The sequence below is a fragment of the Saccopteryx bilineata genome, chromosome 7 (genome assembly GCF_036850765.1).
Source record: "Saccopteryx bilineata isolate mSacBil1 chromosome 7, mSacBil1_pri_phased_curated, whole genome shotgun sequence".
In the NCBI taxonomy this organism is placed as follows: domain Eukaryota; kingdom Metazoa; phylum Chordata; class Mammalia; order Chiroptera; family Emballonuridae; genus Saccopteryx; species Saccopteryx bilineata.
This window is the reverse complement of record NC_089496.1, coordinates 95,401,150-95,423,355: the sequence shown is the minus strand read 5'-3', so window position 1 is coordinate 95,423,355 and position 22,206 is coordinate 95,401,150. Positions and strand designations below refer to the sequence as shown.

Below are 22,206 nucleotides of genomic sequence, written 5' to 3'. Positions count from 1 at the left end.
CTCAAGCTGGCGACCTCGGGGTCTCGAACCTGGGTCCTTCCGCATCCCAGTTCCACGCTCTATCCACTGCGCCACCACCTGGTCAGGCAACATTTTCCTTTCTTTAGCATATTTATAATGACTGCTTTTAAGCCTGTTAAATCTGACATTTGATTGCTTTCACTGGCAGTTTCTGTAATCTGATCTTTTATTCTTGTATATGAAAAAATTGCAAATTTTCTGTCTTATTACATATTTTGATTTTCGGGGGTAATTGGACATTTCAGATACTATAATATAGCAATTCTAGGCACTGCCTCTCCTTTTCTAGAGCTAATTATTATTATTTCCTTGCCTCCTTGTTTGTTTAGTGATGGTCTGTATTATATCAGTGAAGTCTATCCCCCTAACACATATACACAATCGTTGTGAAACCTCTGATGTTGTAACTCGGGACATAGACTTGGCTATGTCCACAGGCGCTCTATCATGACAGGGATTATGGTAAGATATCTTTGTCTCTTTTCCTGATCACACACACAGCTGGTAGCTGCATTCATTGCTGGCCATTGCTCTGCTATTTTCAACAATGATCTGGGACATAAATTCATTTATAGATTAATCCAATCCAATCTGGACTCCTTTGAAAGGCTAGTTCCAAAGGGCAGTGTCTGATATCTGTCTGACTCAAGATGGCTCTTCCCAGCTGGCACTGTGTCATTTCTCTCCAGGGAGATGAGGACAACCTCCTACATTGCCTTTATGATCAATGAATATATCCATCTCCTCCCCATCACCTTTTCCCATAACTTCTACTGGTTTTCAGAGTGTTCCTCTGCTTGAGTTTCTCCATGCTGCATTGCAAATAAAATTGGATTTGGAGAGATGGGGACGGGATTGGAGTTCTCTGTTCTAAAATCTGCCCCTCCCTCTGGACAAAATATTTTAGACATTGCTCTGGTACTGGAGGTGGGAACAATGACAGGTTTCTTTATGGGTGAAACTCTACTTTGAGTTGCTAAATGCTCAATTCATGTAAGGTGGGCAGTAGCCCAGATCTCCTGGATGCCCTTCTCACTCAGGAGCCCCTCCTACCTGATGAGCCTGGACACTCATCGTGGCAGCCTTCCCCCAACCCCTGTTATTTTGTAAATCTACAACTGTTCTAAAAAACATAGTTTCATTTTCAAAGATCCTGAAAAAATTGCCCACCTCAATGCATTCCTGTAAGTGAATCTTTTGGACCACTTCTTTAAGTAGATGATGTAGGGAAGTGTATTTGGGAGGTGGGAAATATTATATTTATATGGAGAAATGCAGAGACCACACATCTGTATCTATACCAAGTTTCTCTGGGAGCTGCTTCAGTCTGGATACTGGCTATCTATTCTGCATTCATGCTTGGGGGGGGGGCGATAAAGCATGGGATAGAATATTAAGAACATTATTTCAAAACCAACATTGGTTCTTACCCTTCAAAAGGTTTATCCAGTTCTATGCTTGTGGAGGGGCCTGATTGTATTTTGGTTTTTTAAACTGATTTTCTACCTATGAAATAATTCTCACACACTTCTTATGCCTAGAAAGGAGTCAGAAAGGCTCGTGGAGAAGATGGTGCAGAAATACTTCTGAAAATCTCTGGAATCATTCTGAGGGGAGAGAGAAATTGCTTTTCTAATCTTTAACAAACTCTGGTTTGGAGAGAGAGAAGGTCACACATTCTTTCCCTCACTTGTAGACCACAACTGGGTAGCATGCTGCTTTGTTAGTAGGTTACAGGTCTGTTTTCCCAGGACAAATTCTTACTCATGAATAGTGCCAGTGCTTTTTGGAAAACTATTCCAGACTCCTTTAATGACTGAACTAGCCAACCTCCCATTTAGAACACTTTCTTGTTCACGGAAGCGCTGTACAAATTCATGGAATGACTGAAATGGCTGTTTTGCTTGCATTTGCTCTTGTCTTAGAGTAATCTAGAGAATAACTAAAAAAAAAATTCTTCCAAAATACATCTTACATAAGAGCTTGTGTAAGAGAACTCTTTCTTTAACGAATTAGAAAAGACTTCATCATTAATGAGCAACAGTGACTCTGCTATCTTCCAAGGTGTTTCATCAAAGGCCAGAAGTCTTTATTCAGTGAAGTTAGCATGAAGGAAACAAAATATTTATTTAGAAGATATAATTATTTACTGCTTTATTTTTATAGTTCTTAATCTTTCTGGCACTCATTCATTAAATATTGACTGATTGTATGTACAGGGTGTTATCAGTTTTGTGAGGACTGTAAAGGAATCTGTACACACTTCACTTTTCTAGAAACAAACTGTCTACTTGAAGAGGTTTGGATTTTAAGAAACACATTGCAATTTTCAGCCCTTTTTTGTCCCTAAAATCTCCATTTGAACTTTATAAGAGCAGTAGCAGAAAAGCTATCTCGGAAGATACTGTCATTGTAAGACTGAATAATTCTAGACTCAGAATGCTTTAAAGGTCACTTAATGCAAATCTGTCAGTACATTTTTATCATACCAAATTTTTTAATTTTAGTTTCTAAATAGTATCAGCCCACAAAAAGTTGCTAAAATGAAGTTCTTATATACCCTTTTATTCAGCTTCTACAAATAGAAACACCTTATACAACCACAGGACAATTTTAAAGCTAGAAATGAAATGTGATAAAATGCTGTCTACTGCTCGATAGACATTCAAATTTTGCCAGTTGACCTACAAGTGTCCTTTCCCCGCTGTAGGATCCAATCCAGAATCATACAATTTGTTTTGTTGTCTCCTGAATCTCTCTTCATTTGCGACAGTGCCTTAGTTTCTTTCCCCTACATCAGGGGTCGGGAACCTTTTTGGCTGAGAGAGCCATGAACACCACATATTTTAAAATGTTATTCCATGAGAGCCATACAATGACCCACGTACGTTACGCATTATCCAATAAAAATTTGCTGTTGTCCCAGAGGACAGCTGTGATTGGCTCCAGCCACCCACAACCATGAACATGAGCGGTAGGAAATGAATAGATTGTAATTCATGAGAATGTTTTATATTTTTAATGTTATTTTTTTTTATTAAAGATTTCTCTGTGAGTCAGATGCAGCCATCAAAAGAGCCATTTCTGGCTCACGAGCCATAGGTTCCTGACCCCTGCCCTACATGATGCTGATATCTTAAAGTGTGCTGGTCTCTTATTTTGTATGTTCCTCATTCGCAGCCCATTCATTTTCAAGTTTCAGTCAAAGTGGTTATTCCCTGGGATCTCATAGCATAAATCAGTGGCAGAGAACCTTGCACACAAATAGAAGTCAGTTAACTAGATGGAAGTTCATTCCAGGATTTCAGAAGGCAATCTTAGTGCTAGAAAGGTGAGGACACTAGGAAATTAGTGAATTTATTCAACAGTCATATAACACATATTATTCATGTATGTCTCTAATAGATTGCTGATTCTTATGGGGCCTGGGGTTTTGTTCTAGGACCTGGCAGTATAATAGTGTGCAAAAACCAAAGTGGTCCCAAGCTCACAGTTTGAGCTCTTTTTAATTTCAATATCCACCCCCTTCCCAACCCCACCTCAGGATTTTGTACTATTTTGAAAGACATCAAAGTTTATGCCCATAAAATATTTAGATTAGAACATGACCAAGTGCTCTTTCCAATAGATTTATGCAAGAGGCGGATTTTAGACAGAATGAATGTTCTAGAAAAGGAAAAGGGAGTAAAGCATGGCAACTGATGGGAAGACACCTAAATATACTGTCACCATCATTGGAAAGATGGGAGCTAGCTATTTATTTAGAAGACATAATCACTTACTGCTCTTTCTGATACTCATTTATTGAAGATTGAGTAATTACTTGTATGTGCAGGTTGTTATTAGTTTTGTGAAGACTGCAACGGCATCTATACACATTTCATTTCTCCAGAACCAAACTGTCTACTTGAAAAGGTAGATAGATGGATGGGTAGATAGATAGATAGATAATAGATCAACAGACACATCTGTCTTAGATATATCTAGATATCAACATATATATTTAGCTCTATAAATAAATATATGTATAGATATCTGTCTATATCTAGATATATCTATCTATACATTGATCTATCTGTATCTATTACACAGAAGCCCACACAACCCCCTCTACTCGCTTCTGGAGTCTCTCCCAGGCCAGGACACATTTATTGCCTGTTCTTTGGTTAGTTAGATTTAGGTGCCAGTTCAGAGACTAAGAGGGAAAGAACAGGAATCCCTCAAACCCTCTCCTCCCAAGCACACTGGACGAAGTCCTGGCTGCACAGGGAATGTGGGCTGCGGGAGGGCAGAAGTTGCAGAAAGCCAAAGGCAGAGAGCAGAAGAGGGTCCGCGTCGTTTGCACTAGGATCTGAGCCCCCAGCCATGCAGTGGGGAGAGCGGGACGCGGAACCCGAACCCCCAGCTCCCGGCCCCACGCGGGGGCTCTGCGAGTGGCTGCGTCCGAGTCCCGAGACTCCGCTCCAGCCCGCGTGGCGGCGCCTCGCTCCGCGCCAGCGGCCGCCACCTGCCGGGCGCCGCCTCCGCCCGCCCCGCCGCGGCCCAACTTGGATGGAGTTGGTGTCCCGAGCGCCTGTCCCCGCCGCCGGCCAACGGAGAGCCCGTGCCGCCCACTCTGGTCCAGGACCCGCTCTCCGCGGCTCTCCGCTCCGCGATGGGAGAAGCGGGACCGGCGGCGCTCCCCAGCCGGGCTGAGCGCGCTCTCGGGTCCCCACGCCCAGGCGCCTCCGGCGGCGGTTCCTGCTGGGTCCCGCTGTCCCAGTACCCCACTCCGGGACCCCCTCACCGGTAGCTGCAAAAAGACCAGCTCCTGTTACTCCTTTCCCAGGGCGCCACCAGCACTGAGCGGAGGCAGAGGTGAGCAGCCGCGGAGCAGGAGTCAAGACGACGGGGACCCTGGGCAGCAGCAGCCTAGAACTCTGGAGAAGAGGAAGAGAAAGCCACGGCTTCCCGGCTTCCCGGGTGGAGCGGCTGGGGCTGGTCACAGCGTGTTACCCGGACGGACCTCCGCTCTCAGACCGCTCCGCCTGTCTGACCGCAGCAGAAGTGCTGTGAGTGCTAAGTGGTGACCGGGCCGGGTCAGGAGGTGAGGGGTGAAGGGTGGTCAATGCTAAAGTGGGCTAAGGGGTCAGGTGGAGAAGGGCGTCTAAGGCGTCAGACTTAGAAAGTGTGCAAAATGAAGCCTCCGCCCACCTTCCCCAGGCATTATGTCACCTCCAAGATGTGCCTCCATCCCTTGGGACCTCCGTCTCCTCCAGCCCTAACCCTGAGAAGGAACTTCCAAGTTAGCATGTAAGTCCTACTGGCCTGTCAGTCACAACGGTGGGTGGGGTTGAAGACCAGGCAAAGAGTGGGATATTATTAAGAATCTGGAATGTGGGAGTGAGAGGGTTAACTGGCATTCCTGGAGTGATTTCCCCTTTATTTGCTACAAGCTTACTCATGGCTTTAGTAAGTCTAAAATGACATATTTATAGGATACAGCAGATTAGAACTACAGTGGCCAGTCATTGCCTTTTAGTGTGGTCCCTTCATCTGGGAACTCAGGGGACACATTAGAGAGCCTGCCTCACCTTTAACAGCCCCCAGTGTGTGTGTGAGTGTGCGTGTGTATATGTGTGTGTGTGTATATTCAGATTTGGCCTTTGCAGTTTGCAAATTGCTGATTGTTCTCCAGTGTGATCCAGTCCTAGAAACATCAATCAATATCCCAGTGACAACAACCCTCTAATCTCTGGTTACAAAGAAAGGCTTGATCCTTGCTTATGAGGTGATAAGTTGATAAATCCCAGGAGGCTGACTGACTCCAGGGTGAGAGGGTGTGTGGTGGGCATCTGCTGGTCACACAGGCTGGTGGAAGGAAAAGTTGGAGTGTGGGGCCATGCCAGCTGAGGTTTGAGACTTCGGGACACTAATCTGCAGCCCTTGAGTCTGTCGAGGCTGTCAATTCAAAGTGAACCGGGGAACTCTGATTGACAGAAATAGGAAAACAACGACATTGGTAGGAATGATTAACGACCATTTTAAGTGTGTGAAAGTTCTGCAGGCTACCAGAAAGGCATCGAGAATATTATGACCAAGAATGGGCAAAAGATGCCTGACCTGTGGTGGCACAGTAGTAAAGTGTCGACCTGCTCTCTCTCCTCTCTCTCTTCTCTCTAAAAATGAATAAACTAAAAAAAAAAATTAAATTAAAAAAATTGGCCTGACCTGTGGTGGCGCAGTGGGATAAAGCGTCGACCTGGAAATGCTGAGGTTGCTGGTTCGAAAACCTGGGCTTGCCTGGTCAAGGCACATATGGGAGTTGATGCTTCCAGCTCCTCCCCGTCTCTCTCTCTCCTCTCTCTCTTCTCTCTAAAAATGAATAAACTAAAAAAAAAAAAAATTAAAGTGTCGACCTGGAATGCTGAGGTCACCTGTTTGAAACTCCTGGCTTGCCTGGTCAAGGCACATATAGGAAGCAACTACTATGAGTTAATGCTTCCCGTTACTCTCCCCTCTTTCTCTCCATTTCTCTCCCCCCTTCTGTAAATAAATAAATAAATAAATAATCAAGAAATCTTAAAAAAAAAGAATAGGCAAAAGATAAACACGTAAATAAATAAGTGAGGATCCAATCAGGAAACAGAGTTTACGCTTTGGAATATGCATAGATTATCCAGCCTAGCATCTTCCAATTCATGATATCATTGTCATAGACCTTCCCAAACACATGGCATGGCAGTTATGTTCATTCTCAGCTTTTGAAATAAAAGTTTTGAACATTTTTAAATGAGTATCTGCTCATTGGGAATTATTGATGCAAATCATGATAACCACATTCAGCATTCCTGGCGCTGGCCTGAAAGTATCCACACTGCCTTGACATCTAACCCGAGGACGTAGGTCATCATGATAACCACATTCAGCATTCCTGGCGCTGGCCTGAAAGTATCCACACTGCCTCGACATCTAACCCGAGGACGCAGGTCCTGCTTTGTATGTTGTTCATATATAGGTCTCCTGAAATATCATTTATACTAAAATTATTCATCCCACAGAGATTTGAATTTTTAAAACTTTTCAATTCTTCAAGTAGTTAACTCAGAATTTCTGACCTTAACAAAAAGTTTTAAACACATCAAATAGGCAGCTACCAGAAGCAAAATATTTTGAACTAGAAATACGTGTTATTTAAACTGTAAATTATCCCTTGAAAGATTTCAAATAAAATGAGAAAGGCAAAAATTACATTGTTTTTTGGCAAACCAGATATTCATTTATTTATTTAAGAAATGCCTGAAATGTATTGCCAGGTTATGTGTGTGTGTGTGTCTTTGTGTGTGTGTGTGTGTGCATGTGTGTGCATGTGGGTGGCTACTTACTCCATTAAGCAATAGGAATTGTAACTCACTCACAGTTTGCTAACTAGTGAGCTTTCTCTCTCATCTGAAGTCACTTATTTCTCAATGCCAACCAACCACACACACACACACACACACACACACACACACCCCAAAGTACTTTTCTAGTATATATATGCATATTCTCAAAAACAGAGATAATCAATTTCTGCTAGCCAAATTTATCTGAGCATTATGGAGACAATAAAGTATAAAGTTACTTTCATAAACTATAGTATAGAGAAACAAGGAATGAAAAGCAGAGTGGAAATTTGAGTTCTATTTAACTGTCATGTGCCTTTGACAAGTTAACATAATAGCTGAGTTTGAATTTCTTGATCTGTAAATGGGACTAATGACAAACAGTATTAATTGGCAGAGTCAAGATCTCGATACACCTAAAAGCATAAAAGGGCGTTGTTGTTATAGTGTCCTATACACGTATGTGTCACTGCCATTCGCAATACTTCTTTTTCAGATCCTTAAAGGGAACAAACAGTTCATCAACCCCAGATCTAAAGACAAAATTAGAAACCCCTGATTTACTACTTAGATTTTTCTTCCACAGAAAGAAGTGAGCACGAGCCTGTCTGATCTTTGAGTTAAAGCATGGCTGAGAAAGACTCTTGATTATAATAACACCTGAAATAAAGGTATGAATGTATGTTAAGTATAGGCTGGCCATCTAACTTTTAAAGAATTTGAATGGTTCCCCCCCTCCTCCTCCCCTTCTTTTCACTTTCTTCTTCCTGTGCCTTTTGCTGATGCTCTTGGGGCAGCATTTGAAACTCTAACTTCTGCCTTGCACATGATCAGACCTTTCCTGTATTGTGAGTGTGTGAGTGTGTGTGTGTGCGTGTGTGTGTTTAAAGGAATTCCCAACATTGGAAAGTCATTATTTGAATTCAGGTATTGCTGTGGGACAGCCTGTCTTGATGGGAGACTTTGCAACATCTGGACCAAATGAGAGGATCCTCTTGCGTGAAGGATGCTGACTATGGATAATGTGTAAGGAGCAAGAATATGTTGCTCTGCACCACTCATTTCATACATGATTTAATTTTATATAACGATATTTAGTGTCTTGTGGTATGTGTGTGTGTGTGTGTGTGTTATTCTTTCTTCTGTTAAGTTTCAAAATGCTAACCGACATTAGCTCAACAATCCCTATGAAATTCTTGTTAGGTAGGTGGTAAGCATTTACTATTACATTTGTATGCTGAATATGATTTAAATGTTTGGCTTCTCACCCCCAGTCTCTTTCTCACTGGCAGACAATTGCAGTATATTACTTAACTTACATCATTCTGACAGTGTCATTGTTGCATTTATCAAATTGCATGACTGTCTGTTTGTTTGACCTGCCTGTCTTCTGTTTCAGCTATTTTTAGACCTGAGATGTATCAACACAATCTTGATACAATCCTGATACAGTTTTTAAAAACCTAGGGTAGTTTTTTCAAATGCCTTATATTTACCATCTTCTAAATTTTCACAATAACCTTGTGAGGGTTAGATTATCCCGCCTGTTACACAAAACAGGAAACTACAGTTAGAAGGATAAATTATTTGGCCAGGGTGTTAAGCTGTTAGGTGAGTTCAGGAACAGAGCACAATTTAAACTTGCTTTGATGTGACTACAAAATCTACCCTTACCTTGTAGATTTTAGTGCAGAACTTCGAAATCAGAGCCTTTTAAGATCTGTTTGTAAAATTATTCGTCCTGAATGGATTTCAGAGGAGCATGGGAGGTGGCAAATCCTGTTTGAGGAAACGCCATCTCCTTGTGGAAGAAAAATGTTTTTAACATGTGCCTGTCATATTTCATTTCTTAGCTCCAATAGTGATTGCACTGTTCTCACATTCTCCTCTTCATCTTCAGAGAGTGCTGAAATCCATATCTTGGTGATTCATTAAGCACAAGGTCATCTACAAATTTTGAGATCTGGTCTTGGTTAATATAGCTCTGAGTTAACAAAAAAAGCTGATTAGATTTCAACATTGGCTGTGAAAACCAAGTTTGGTGATCGCTGCATAAGAATATTTTTCACCTGACTTTTAAAATTTTAGTAGAATTGGCTTTCTTTAGCAAAATGTTCTGATCAGGGCTCTGGTCCTAACCAAGAATGCAAATGCAGCGTGGCAGGAAGACGAGCTACTGTAGAGGGAAAAGCTTAAGATGTGGAGGCAGATGGCCTGCATTTGAATCTCGATCTCCTTGCTCGCTGTAGACTAGCTGCTCTGTGCTTTCTGATGACACATTTTCAAGAGCTTCTCTGAAACCCCACGCAGGTCTGTTCAGTTGTATTAGTGTCTTCACCTTGAGAGTGGTGAGCAATTTGTTCTTGTATGTAAAGTTCTGGGGAAACAAGAGTGACTCATTGATCTGTGTTATTGAGTTAGAAGGGAGAAGACCTAATATTTCACATGATTAGGTCTTTCCCATTATTCATATATACATGTGTGTTTACAGAAATCCTATAAGCCATTATTTAAATCAGGTACTGGTGTCTGCAATAATACATAAAGGAATATTAGTTTGTTTTAGGCCATCTTTGTGTCATCAAACACACAGTCTTTGTCTACAAAATGCATAATCTGAAAATAGAAATTAAACATTTTTTTGAAACTTGATGCTACTTCTAGAAAAGATAATTAAATATTAACTCTGGGAATGATTCACATCTTTTTATTTATCTTTTATACAAAGGTGTGAATAGAATAGAATTGAGTGCAAAGCCATAGAATTAGGTACAAAAATACATGGACTATTTAAATTATTTTTTAGAAGTGCTAACATTCAAGGAGTACTATTTGTCTACCCAGGGTCAACATGAATAACCTTATACAAATTATCATATACTTTTAATTTTACAGATATCTGCTGAGCACCTAGTATGTTCCAGGCACCTACCAAAGCATGTGTGTGAAGTGACACAAAAAGTTATGAACATTCATACAAGGCAATAGAAGATGCATGTCACCCAGATGGCAGAGCTCTTAGAGAAGCAAAGGTGAGATCGGAACCTTCCAGCTGCATGGTGAGGTAAGGCTTGTGCTGTTGCCCTAAAAAAACAAGAACCCCTTTCAAGAGGCAAAGTGCTTATTTGGGATCAAAGAATTGCAATTTAGGAGCACAGGTTCAGTCAGAAACCTGAAGAGTGTCTCAATCATAGGCTGAAAGCAAGGGGTTTTTATGAAAAAAGAAAGTAATAATTACATGAAAAGAAGAAAAAACAATCCTGTTGGTGTTTACAAACTGAGATACCTTTGGTTATGCATGATTGGTTACTTATTCTGCATTGGGATCAGGAATTTCACTCTTCTGCTGACTAAACCATTGTAAAACATTTGGGGATTAGCTTTAGTCTAAAGGTTTGGCCAGTCGAAGTTTCAAGGGACAAAATAAGCAATGCAGTTCCTTTCCAGTGGCTCTGCCTCCATTTTAAAATGGCTCCACTTATGTCAACTTGCACAGTGGCAAGGGTGATGTTTAAATTAGACCATGAATAATAGAGAGAATGTAAAAAGGGGGTGTTTTAAATGATCATAAGTATGTGGTAGGCAAAAGAACTATAAGAGTAAACATGGAGAGATTAAAATTCCCTCATCTATGACATCAGTTCTGATGATACTAGTGTATTGCCTGCCTGGTGAGAAATTGAAAATCTATACTGAAAAAAAAAATCTATGCCATCCCCTAAAGATATAATAGCACTTATTTGCACATTTAAATTGCATCTTGGATGTTATACTTCTTTTTATCCTTATTTCTCACAGTTGTTTTTTTTAAAGGACTCTTTTTTAACAGATAGACAGCTGTCAGAGGGAAGGGGGAAGGGGGATAAGAGGACAGGATTAAAGAAAGTGAATGGATTAGCCAAATTAGATATACATAACACATAGATACAGATAACAGGACAGCAAATCCCAGAGGGGAAGGGGGGTGCAAGGGGGTGAAATGGAAAAGAGAAGAGACTTTGCATGGGGCATGGGGGGGTGGGGGGGGCTGAGGGTGTTCTATTGAGTGGGACACTTGAAACCATGTTTACATATTTTATTTTAAAAATGTATAAATAAAAAAAAATAAAAGGACTCTTGTATTTAGTAAACTGTCAGAGACATCTTCAGACTGACACTTGGCTTCATGTCTCTAAGTGTATGTGCAGATTTTGTGACCTGCCTTAACATTTGTCTTAGTAATTGTGCTATATATATATCTATATATATACCTCTAGAAAATGTGAACGATGTACCTAGGTCTCTGGAGGGAAATTGATCACAGAGCATCCCTGCAGTGGCCAGAGGTCATAGCCTGGAAGAGGTGTGGCCAGTGTGAGGAAGAACCAGGCTTCTCCAAATGTCATGTCCGTCCTGATCATACCTCTCCTCAGATCAAATGGAGGTGATAGTCATAAGTGTGGCAAGAAATGAAGAGAAAACCTTCCTGTGTAAGGTTTGCAATGAAAGAATAGAGTTTATTCTAAAACATAGGTGAGAGCTAAAAGGACTTGAATGCTCTTATAAGAAAGCCTACTTTTACATGTACATAAAAGGTATCCAGGCAGTTCTGCTGAGATCTGCTGAATGCTTTTGTAGACTGTCTTAGATCAGTCATGTGCCTTTTCACTTTCAAAATGCTTCTCTTTTGAAGAATTTCATCACATTACTTCAGTTTCATTTTCATTGTAGTCTTGAGAGGTAAGAAGGACAGATATCCATCTTTCCTACATGCCGTGGGAAATGAATCTGGGGAACTGCTGGTGTAGCCATATGATTGCAGGTCAGTTATTGAAAAAAAGAGGGACTAAAACTTGGGACGTAACATCTCACTGATACCTGCACTTGCTCTGGCTTTCTTTGGCCATGGGCTGGGGACAGGCTTCACTCCTACACTCCTGCTCATTAGTGACTACCATTTCATCAGAGACTTTTTTAACACTTGTTACTCTGGGACATGAGCCTATGATCTACTAGAAGAGTGGGCAAACCTTGCCCTATGGAACAAATTTGATTTGTTACCTGTTTTTCTAAATAAAATTATATTGGAACACAATGACATTTATTTGTTTTTTTACATATGGTCCATAGCTGTTTTTTGTGATGCAACAGCCAAGCTGAGTAGTTGCAGCACAGACTATATGTCCTGCAACACCTAAAATGTTTTCTATCTGGCCCTTTACAAAAAAAAAAAAGCTTTGCTGACCCCTGGCCTAGCTGGAGTGGAAATTTTTCGTCATCCTTTATTTGCCTACGCTGGTTTGAAATGTTTGCCATGTATGTGTATAACTTTTGTAATACAACCATTAAGACATTTTAAATGGTTGCTCTATATGCTAAGATGTAGCCTTTGCCCTTGAGGTTGCATATGCCAATGGGAATAGATGGCTACACAAACAGAAAAATGATAAGTGCATAAGAAGTATAATCTAGCTGTGGCCGGTTGGCTCAGTGGTAGAGCATCGGCCTGGCGTGCAGAAATCCCGGGTTCGATTCCCGGCCAGGGCACACAGGAGAAGCGTCCATCTGCTTCTCCACCCCTCCCCCTCTCCTTCCTCTCTGTCTCTCTCTTCCCCTCCCGCAGCCGAGGCTCCATTGGAGCAAAGATGGCCCAGGCGCTGGGGATGGCTCCTTGGCCTCTGCCCCAGGCGCTAGAGTGGCTCTGGTCACGGCAGAGCCACACCCAGGAGGGGCAGAGCATCGCCCCCTGGTGGGCAGAGCATCGCCCCCTGGTGGGCGTGCTGGGTGGATCCCGGTCGGGTGCATGCGGGAGTCTGTCTGACTGTCTCTCCCTGTTTCTAGCTTCAGAAAAATATTAAAAAAAAAAAGGAAGTATAATCTAGGTTTATGCAAAGTACTAAGAGGACAGAATGGATGAGGAGTCAGTTAATCCTCGTGGAAAAGGGAAGGGAAGCTCTTAGAAGGAGTGGGTGTCAGAGCTGGCCTCTGTACCAGATTAGGAGTTTGCCAGGCTGGAGCTATTATGAGAATCGCATCCATATTAGTGATTCTTAATGCATTTAACAAGCTGTGACCAGCACAGCTTCCTTTTCAGTCTCCTCCATCTCCAGGCCACAGGGCATTTAGTCTAACAGTCTTTAAATATCATGTCCGACTTCATTTTTCCTTTTCAGCATCATGTCTCTGACTAAAAGATCTGGCTTCCCAAAAAGAGCAAGTCCTTCCTTAAGTCTTGAACATTTGCTCTCACCTCTCCCTAGTAGAATTTTACCTGCATGATTGTGACAAACTGTCTCCTTGGTATTTGTTATGTTGTTGCGTCTGTGTTCAAGATGAAAATGGGTGTCTCTGTCATTTTCTCAGACGTGGCCTTGAATCGGCGTGGCTGTTGGGGAACAGTATGACATGTCCGCTGTCATTTTGTATTAGTACAATGTTGTTACCCTATGAAGTGTGATGATACGTGACAGAGGGAATGACAGCACTATTACCTATAGTCAGTGTGGCTTTTACGTCCTGCATATGGGAGGGGTTGTGTGTCTAAATTAAGTCAATACCTGTTGCATGAATTTAACCTTTACAACTTATTCAGACCTGCTCCCAAGAAAGAAAGTTAATTCTTGTAAGATGATTTTAAAAATCTTTTTTTTTTTCTCCAAAAACTCCTGTCCATCTCTTCTTCCCACTATGGATATTTTTAATACTTTTAAGAGTAAGTATACATCTGAAAGTGCCCATATCATCACTGTGCTGTTGTTTGGATTTTCACACATGAACCCATCTGTGCAGCCAGCACTCAGGTCAAGAAAAGAACTTTAGCAGAACCCCTGACGCTCTACTCAGAGGACCTGGCAGTCACGCCCCTTCTCTAGGATGATCTCTGTTTTGACCTAAAGTGGCCTAGCTTGGTTTTACTTGGTTTTATACTTCATATAAAGTTTATGTAAATGAAATCGAGTTCTACTTTCTTTGTTATATCTGCCTTTCTGTTCAATATTAAAGTTTTTTTGTTTGTTTTTTACAAAATTTCTTCTATATTCTATTTGTGAATTATTTGAGCTATATAATTTGAGATTAATATGAATAGTTATTGCCCTGACCAGATAGATAGCTCAGTTGGTTAGAGCATCATCCCAAAGCATGGAGGGTTCCGGTTCAATCCCTGGTCAGGACACATACAGGAACATATATCAGTGTTCCTCTCCCCTCTTCTCTTGTTAAAATCAATCAACAAATATTAAAATAAATATGAATAGTTATTCTGTAAATATTCTCCTCTGTGCCTTTTGGGAACATATAGCTATATTTCCAATTCTATGGGTGATTATATTCAGCTTTAGTAGATACTGCCAAATATTTTTCCAAACCAATTGTTTTAATTTATACTTCTATCAGCAATGACTGGGAGTTTTGGTTACTATATGTCAGGGGTCGGGAACCTACGGCTCGCAAGCCAGGTGTGGCTCTTTTGATGGCTGCATCTGGCTCGCAGACAAATCTTTAATAAAAATAATAATAAGGTTAAAAATATAAAACATTCTCATGTATTACAATCCATTTATTTCCTACCGCTCATGTTCATGGTTGCAGGTGGCTGGAGCCAATCACATCTGACCTCTAGGACAACACCAAGTCTTTATTGGATAATGCATAATGTACATGAGTCATTGTATGGCTCTCACAGAGTTACATTTTAAAATATGTGGCGTTCATGGCTCTCTCAGCCAAAAAGGTTCCCAACCCCTGCTATATGTACACTGACACTTGATATTTTCTGTCTTTTTATTTTATCTATTTTTAATTATAAAATATTATTATTTATTGATTTTAGTAAGTACTTCCCTGATAACCCCTCAAGCCAGCTTTTTGTTTGGATACTCACTTTTGTGACTTGTCTGCTCAAATCATTTGAGGTTTATTATGTTACCTGCTTTTCTCTTCATTAAGAAGTTTTTGTTTTTTCTTATATCTGTTATTTGTTATATATCTAATGTGGCTCAGTCATTTGTCACATATTCATATATATTCCTACTATATGATTTGACTTTTCACTGTCTTGGTGGCATCTTTTGATGTAGAGAAGTTTTTTTTATTATAATCTATTCCTATATAGCTATTGCTTTTCAAAACTTTTAATGGGCTGGTTTAAGAAAATCAGTCTATATAAAAATCATCAAAATATACCTGTCCTTTGGTGGCACAGTGGATAAAGCATAGACCTGGAATGCTGAGGTCACCAGTTCGAAACCCCAGGCTTGCCTGGTGAAGGCACATATGAGAAGCAACTGCTTCTCGCTTCCCACCCCCCACCACTCTCCTCGCTCTAAAATCAATAAATAAAATCTAAAAAAAAAAAAAATCATCAAAATGTTTTTCTCTATATTCCTGTGAAATATCTATTACCTTATCCTTCCTGTTTTCATGTATAATTCATCTTGAATTGCTGTCTATGGTATGCTATAAAAATGAAGATGCATACACATAAAATTGTTTTCTGTGGCTGGCTATACAGTTGACACAGGATTATTCTTTGATGAAATCATTCTTCTCCCACCACTTTACTAAGTGACCTTTGTCCCAAATTTATTGACTGTATAGTTGTTGCTGTTTCTCTGGCCTCTGCATCCTGATCCATAGGTGGTTTTCTCTTGTATTCATATCATATTATGTTAATTCTATGGCTTCATCATAAGTCTTTATATTTCTCATCTTAACATGTTTAACAATCTTCTGTTGTATGCTGGACAGCATAGAAAAGAATCACAGAAAATACAAATGATGCGGTTTTCCAAAAGAGAGGATTTCTCTTTTTCTCTGTTAGGATCATAGGGTGGGGAGCTGATCTTCAATCCGATCAGGGACTAATCTGGATTTTATCTGGGTTTCAGTTTTGGCATGATTCAATCCTTGGTTAACCACTACTACCACGGCTTTCCATTGAGATTTTGTTGTATCTGGTATCTTCAGTCTTGGAAACAGAAATTCCGTTTTCTTCACAGATATTCATCTTAGCTTTGACCTCCCACCCATGCAATATTCTCTTCTTCCTTTTTTTTTAGTGAATGATGACTCTGGTTAGATGTTCACCAAAGCTCCAGCCTTATCACTTCTGTATTGCATTCAAAAAGAAAGCCAAACATAATGCTAGTTTGATATCAGCTGAGGAATTACAGCTTTCTGCCAACAGTCCAGACTGATACTCAGGCTTTAACTTTGCCCAATATTGAGATGTGCTCCCAGGTGAAATGTGATTTAGGTTCTCATTATCAATTCACCACTCTTTTTAGGGCTTCTGTCCCAGATCCCTGCCTTGGGCCCCTGCCTCCTCCTCCTGGTGGGTTTTGTTTTATATCTAATGTGGCTCAGTCATTTGTCACATATTCATATATATTCCTACTATATGAATTTTCTATGCTTTTTATACACCACTTCTTGCTCCCTCTCTAGATTGAATAAATGAACCCCTCACTTCACAAGATACCTTGCCCTCTAAGTACAGCAAGACTGGTTCGTCTCTTTGTGTTCCTGTGCACGTATGTTGTGGAGCAAAGTGGACACACACATCTTTTAGAATAGAGGCAAGGAGAACAGTTAGAAGGCTAACGTAGGAGAAAAGTAATGGTGGCCAAAATCAGCAGGTTACTTATAAAAATGGATGGATCTAAATTAAAGTGAAAGATTTGATACAGATTTTAGGATGTATAACCAGTAACCATGGGGTGTCTAGGCAGGAGAAAGAAGAGTTAAGAAGGGCAATGCCCATGCTTCTAGCCATGGCCATTGAGTGCCTAGTGGCAATATGTATTGTGATAGGGGACAAGCTGGGGCTCAGGATTTGGGGTTGCCAGTAAGGGGGAAGAAAGGGGGCTGTCCTGTGCTGTTAGGCTCTACTGTGCCTTTGTACTTTACATGCTGGTGAAGCCCTAATAGCACTGAGGATAATTGCGTGATTGTGTGAGTATGTATGTGTTTGTGTTTGTGCATGTGATGTGCACACAAGACTTCAGCGTGGCTATGCTCGCTTACAAGAGTGAAGGTTTTTCTGGCCTCTGTTCTGACTGCAGAATTATAAATTACTGAAGGTTACATTGAAGTCTCTGGTATGGAGGATCTTATGTTGCTTGATGGAGACTTATGTGCTCAATAAAAATTCCATGTAGCGTCTGACGAAGTTCATCCTGGGCACCGAAAACAAATCACGTGTGGTTTCCTACCTATTCATTTTGAACAAAGTTAGGGACTGGTGGTGCTATGATCTCTCCCTGAAGGGGAAGGTGTAGGTCAGAGAGTTGGCCAACATCTTCATGAGCAAAGCCATCCCCAAGGTTGGTGCCTCCACTGGAGTCCACTATAAACTCACCACCCTCTCATGGGAGCAGCGATAGCCTCCACTACTGGTTTCTTATAGCATTTGGATATTAATTCAGATGGTCAAGGAAAATAGGTGAATCTAGATTGCAGTAAACGTTGAATGAGTTAAGTCAAGGCTTTTGAAGTGGTGAATAGTATAAGCTCTGGCTAAGATTGCTCTAGTTACATCCTTTGAATCTGTGCTAATGTAATCATTTCTATTGCTTATCTACCCTTTCTTGAGATATCCTAATATGAGTCAGTTCTCATAAAAGACTAGAAGATGCACATGTTAGTGACATGGCAAAAGAGGTTTTCTATGTTAAAAAATAAAATTGGAAGAACCATTCGAAGTCTTCGGCCCCACTCCAATAAACTATCAGTCAATCTGCTATACCAACAAATGCCCTAGGTATCTTGTGAAGTGAGGGGTTCATTTATTCAATCTAGAGAGGGAGCAAGAAGTGGTGTATAAAAAGCATAGAAAATTCATGCCTGATTATCAGTGATTTAACCAGTGCCTCACAGCAGTGACTTTTAATGCTTCATTCCCACTGGAGATTATGAATGTGGCTAATGGAATCACCTAATTAAGAAACGGCTTAAGTGACTCTGTAGGAAGCACAACTTTTGATTGAACTGGTGTATTTCTATTAATAATAGTCAAGTACTAAAGGCATTGGGGCCATTTAGGGAATGGCAGAGACTTTCTCTCACTGATGGATTGTTACAGAATCGCAGGCGGTATTATTTTACATTCCAAAGGGCTCGGTTAGGTTGTTCCAAGAGCTGTTGCCTCTGGTATCCTCAGGGTCTCTGTCCAGCGATTCCCTTGCCATTTCAGCATGAGCAGCTGGCTTCCAATTAAAGCCTAATTCTTCTGAGAGCAGGCTGCTGTTTTACAGAGTCGTGGTGTTACAGACTTCCTCATGCTGCTGTCTTCAAACTTCACTGGAAGCATCCCCATGAAGCTGCTCATTTGTTTAAGTCCAACGGCTGGCTGGGGTTATTTCTACCACATTGTTGCTTGTGTGATTCATTTTATCTCTGTCCTCCCCAGAGGATTATTTTGATTTAAAAAAATATGAATCTGTTTTCTTATTGACAAGGCTTGCATCTATCCATTGTATCTAGTCTGTGGGTTTGGGGTTCCTCACAGTGAGAGGCTACCATGGAGACCAGACTTTAGAGAAACCAACCCTTTTCCTTGAGAACGACGTTGCTTTCGTGAAAAGTGACTGCAGATGTCAGTGCAGTTGTATAAGGGAGAGGAAAACATCTCATTACAGTAGAGTCAGATTTATCCTGTTCATGAGCGCAATTTAATGAATTATTAAAGGCTCAGACATTTAGGCTGAGAGAAAGGCAGCATCCTACTAAGGTCAAAGTGGCTGTGATTCAAATTTAATTGGTTTTATCTCTTGTACTGTTTCAAGAACTCTCTCCTCCATTCAGAGAGGGAAACTGAGGTGTGCGGTAGAGAGGGTTGGACCAGGAGTGCAGAGACTTACTTCATATTCCACCTCTGCTGCTGTCTCTAGGACCTCAAATACAGTCCTTACTTGCCATAGACGAGGAGACAAAAATACCATGTCCCAAGTTGGTTGTGAAGAATCCGTAAGCTCTGAGACTGGTTGAACCAGGGAGGGCCTGACTCACTGTCGATGTCCGGCGCACATTCGGTTCAGTATCTGTGCTACTCTTTTCTAAGAGAGTTTATTCAGGAAGTTTCTGTAAGGCAGGAGAACATTAGTCCAGAATATTCTTTTAGGCTGGGGGAAGATGATCAGACCTGATATAGCAGATTAGGGGTTTAATTCTGGTTTGTCCTTCATTAGTTGTGTGACTTTGGGGGCAAATCATATACTTTCTTAAGTACTTAATTTTCTCTTTGTAGGGGCTCTAAGAATGAACAATGCAGTCTAGTGTTGCACAGGCTTTGCCTGAGACTGCTTGAATCTGCATCTCAGCTCCAACACCCGTGAAATTGTCACCTTAGGCAGGTTCCTGACACTTGTCCGTGTTATGTTTCCTTATCTATAAAATAAGCGTAAGGACAATAGCCAGCTCCGAAGTCCTTCAAGAGGCTGCCATGAATCACCCCACGGAAAAAGCTCTAGCAGAGTGCCTGCCGCATGATATGTGCTCAATAAATGTTAATCGGAATGGTTTTTATTTCTTCCTAGCCATCCCTGGAGTGAAATCACCGGTCACTGGAATGCTGTGTACACGCAGTTCTCTGAAGACAAGGAAAACCTGCCTAGTACTCCTAGTTTTATTTTCTCTCTTTCTTTCCCCTGCTTTCTCTTTGTGGCAGAACAGCAGCCACAACGACCATAACAACAGCCACAGAGTCTGGGACCAACGTGCCAGAAACCAAGGATAAGAAAGCTGCCCCTCCTCCCTGGTCCTCACCGCGCACACGCTGAGTTTGTATTGGGGCAGGAGTGCTTCACGAATGTGCTCGGGAACCACGTGGCTGTGAGCGCAGATGTCCTGGAACCCCAGGCAGGAGGCTCCTGTTCTCTCTCAGGGATCCAGCACGTCTTCATCCAAGAGGAGGCAGCATGTGGGTGGCCTTTCCCCTGTGGTTTCAGCAGCCTCTGCCCCCAGCCTCAGACTGTGTCAGGACGAGTGGGGCTACTACCTAAGGAGTTTCCCCGAGTCCCCTGAGGAGCTCAAGTGCCGCTCAGACAACACAGCTTTGGAAAAGGACCGCGACTTCAGCTGTGATCTTGCCTAGTGCATTGTGGTATTGGTAAAACAGGGAGGCGCTCCAGTCACAACGGCCAAAGGAGAGGAAGCTGTCGTTTTCCCGTCCTGCTTACCCAGTTACAGGTCTGACTCCCTGAAGCCTTTGCAGATACATCCTGGCATTTGAGTGCGTATGCCAGTGCTCACAGCATTGGTCTGAAGTGAGCGGTACTGGTGCTGTCCAGCTCTGAGCCTACGGACCATCAGGTCGCTACTCCGAGCCTCACATGTCTCATCTGTATGACGGGGGAAGTCATGCCTGTGCTGCCTGCTTGGTCAAATAAAATCTCAACTCGGTAAACACAAAACCTCGGGGTCCCAGAGCTAGATAGGAAGCTTACGTGTTATCTAATGCAGCTCTTCCTGCAGGCGACCACCCCCCACCGGCATCCGGCATCCGGAGCAGATGGATGGTCCTCCAGCTTCGCACGAGGTCTGACTGGCTGGGGAGCTGCCCTCCACAGGAGCTCTGATCTGATCGTTACAAAGTTCTTCCTCGTGCAGGGCTGAGATCCGAGCCCTTCAGTAACTTTAACCTACTTGTTTCCACTTCAATTCTGGATCCAACAATACATTGAATCCCAAAATATTCTGTATGCTGAAGACAAGTGTAAAAATAAATGCCGTCACACTTTTTTTGACTGGTTATCAAGTCATCTTCTCAGCTCTGCTGCCGGCTCTGCCTTTGAGGTTCTGATCTGGACTGACTTCATGGAACAGGGCATGCTGCCAGGTTTTCCTCAACATCCCCAAGGGTCCCTGTGGTATCAGTTATATAATAAATCTATCTCTGACTATTCCTGGAGGCAGGTGTGATGATTACTAACATAGTGAATATGCACAAATCCTACAGCCATAATTCAAAAAGCATGTTTCTCAAAATGCTTTATTTCCTTTAACTTGGAAGCAATTTCTGCACCTCCATCATCTTGAATTAATTTCTATTCTGAAAAGATAATACTGATTAATCAATTTTAGTGTAAAAAGGCTTAGAAAAAAATCTAAAAAATTAAAATAGAAGTCATTTGTAAAACAAAATAAAATTATATTTTCATGTCTCATTCCTTGGTCATGTTTTCACATATATGATTATGTGTTTGCGAGTTTGTAATTGTTGAAATTATGCAATATGTGGTTCCACAGTTCTGCTTTTTTGTTCTCTTACTGAACATTTTTTGTCTTTTTTATGCCATTATCATTATTTATAAGTCTTATCATAATGTTTGCAATATAATATTCTATTGAATAAATACACTATAATTTACTTAATAACCCTCTATTGTCCTCCTTGAATTGTAGCCAGTTTTTTGGGAGCTTCAGGACTCATCTCTTGGAGCAACGGGGAGAAGGGGAAAGGCAGCACCTCTAGATTCCCGCAGCTGGACTTTCTTTCCCAAGTGTCGTGTTCATCTTCTCACCCCTTTCTTCTCTCCTTAAGCGGCAGAGTTCAGACCACATGTCAGTCAGGACCTAGAAGGTCAGAAGCTGAAAAAGTAGGTGTGTGTGTGTGTGTGTGTGTGTACTTTAGACATTCATATGTAGAATGCTGTACTGGTGATTTCTGTGATCAAAAAGAGGTTCGGTTTTGTTTCATTTACTGTTGAAAACTGGGCTCACCAAAGCTTGGGCTGCCTCTTTCTGCTGATATCAGGGGTTTTCCTCGATCGGGGAAACTCAAGTGTCAGGAAACTGTTGTTGTCGGGGTCAGCAAGAATACATTTAATGCACTTAAACCAAG

At 41.5% G+C, this 22,206-nt stretch overlaps 1 long non-coding RNA gene across 3 annotated transcripts; it reads left to right on the top strand.

Moving 5' to 3' along the window:
- The first annotated feature begins 4,621 nt into the window (after positions 1–4,621).
- Positions 4,622–20,621, top strand: LOC136310488 (uncharacterized). 3 transcript variants are annotated; one of them, XR_010726572.1, is made up of 5 exons: positions 4,622–5,072; positions 5,224–5,313; positions 7,972–8,056; positions 10,281–10,449; positions 20,037–20,621. It is a non-coding gene; the product is annotated as an uncharacterized lncRNA (long non-coding RNA). The 3 variants fall into 3 exon arrangements; XR_010726571.1 differs by having other exon boundaries at positions 20,032–20,621; XR_010726570.1 differs by having other exon boundaries at positions 19,901–20,621.
- The last annotated feature ends 1,585 nt before the right edge of the window (positions 20,622–22,206 follow it).